The sequence below is a fragment of the Corvus brachyrhynchos genome, unplaced genomic scaffold, assembly GCF_000691975.1.
Source record: "Corvus brachyrhynchos isolate BGI_N302 unplaced genomic scaffold, ASM69197v1 scaffold21, whole genome shotgun sequence".
Classification (NCBI taxonomy): Eukaryota; Metazoa; Chordata; class Aves; order Passeriformes; family Corvidae; genus Corvus; species Corvus brachyrhynchos.
This window is the reverse complement of record NW_008236924.1, coordinates 1,805,230-1,806,898: the sequence shown is the minus strand read 5'-3', so window position 1 is coordinate 1,806,898 and position 1,669 is coordinate 1,805,230.

Here is a 1,669-nt window from a genome sequence, read left to right as displayed (position 1 = left end):
AGGAGCCCGCACTAAATAATTTGCCTTTGACATACTGTCTTGTTTTCACACTTTTAGCACGCATAAATAAACACGGGAGAGCTGCTGCAGGCTGATGAACTGGATGGCAGCAGAACAAGTCCTCCAGTGGCTGCTCCTGGCACAGGCACTTGGTGGCACATCCACCCAACACAGCAAAGCTCAGTTCACCTTCCAGATCCCCACCCAGCCGCTGCCATGTCCGTGTCTGGACAAGATCCTGTGTGTTAACACTCCCCAGAGGCTCTGATTAAACAAAGGCTCCCTGGCTGAACGGCTGCCCTGCAAACTCTTTTCTTGTTTGAGCAGCACTTCCTGACAGAAGGAGACAAATACGATGTCAATATTGCTGGCATGGACAGAGCTTAAGGTTAAGGCACACAAAACCACATGGTGCTTAAGGGATGACAACACTCCTCCTAAAGAGCCTGATACTCCCAGATTAGCTCATCTGCTTATACTGAGGCTGGAGCATCCAGAAGGGAGACAATCAGCAGGATGAAAAGGCACTGAATGCTTTGTGTCCTTGGAGTCCTGCTGCTTTGAGAAGAGGCCCCCAGCTATGCCAAGGGACAAGCCTGCAGTTTTTTTTGAGTGTAGAGAATCGAGTTTAGAATTGAGGACAGCCTAAGGGCTCCTCTGCTAGTGCAATCTAAATATAAACCTGCACCCATGAATTCACTGGGAGCTTCAATGCTGGTTTCAACTTTAAATGTCAATACAAGATTAAATCTTAAAGTCAGCAGTGATAGCTTACACCTCCTGAAGATACACATCTAGAGGCATCCGATTTCTTCAATTAAATTGCAGTGGTAATTAGCTTCTGGAGTTCTGCATGAGGGAAAAAGGAGAGCTAAAGGCTGCCACAAAGCTACTGCTCCCTTCATCTCAGTGGCACCCTGAGACATTCCCCACCTCTCAGAGAGAGGAGGTTACCCCATTTCCCTGGTGAAAATGGATTTGGGATCCTCCTACGATGAGATTGCCTTAGACCCAGGGAAGTCCAATCACTATTTCAAGCAAACTGAAGCATGGATCCACTATAAAAATATTTTAAGCACATCCATCCCCCTACTCTCCAGTATTTTTGTTGAAAATATTGGTATAGTTATGCTTGGGTTTTAATCCCAGCATGAAAGACAAATTAACATTTCAGTTATTAAATTAAAATTAAAAGCTCTTACTCAAGTCAAACTCAGGACTTTTACTATGAACCCTAAAAGACCCTTGCACAAGTGGTGCTTTTAAACTAACCAGCTTTAAAGGTTTTTTTTCATGTTCCTCATGCATTCAGAGAGCAAGAAGCATCACTAGGCATTTAGGAGAGGATCAAACCAGGACAATCCACCAATGCCCAAGGGTGAGGGGCTTTCTCCCTGACAGAACATTAACTCAAGCCAACTTCTGCAGCAAAGCAACACTCTAGAATAGGGAGGGAGGATACAGTAGAAATTAAAATGTTTCTAATTGCTATGTAGCCTCATATAATTACTTCCTCTTGACCAAACCCTGTGCCATCTATGGGTTCAGCTGCATTATCTGGAAACAGCAATAACATAAATGTAGCTGAGGTCTGACTTGATCTAGTACCATTACAAGCTATGCATTATGGCAAACTGAGAAAGTCTAGGCTGAAAGCATCAGGCAAAGT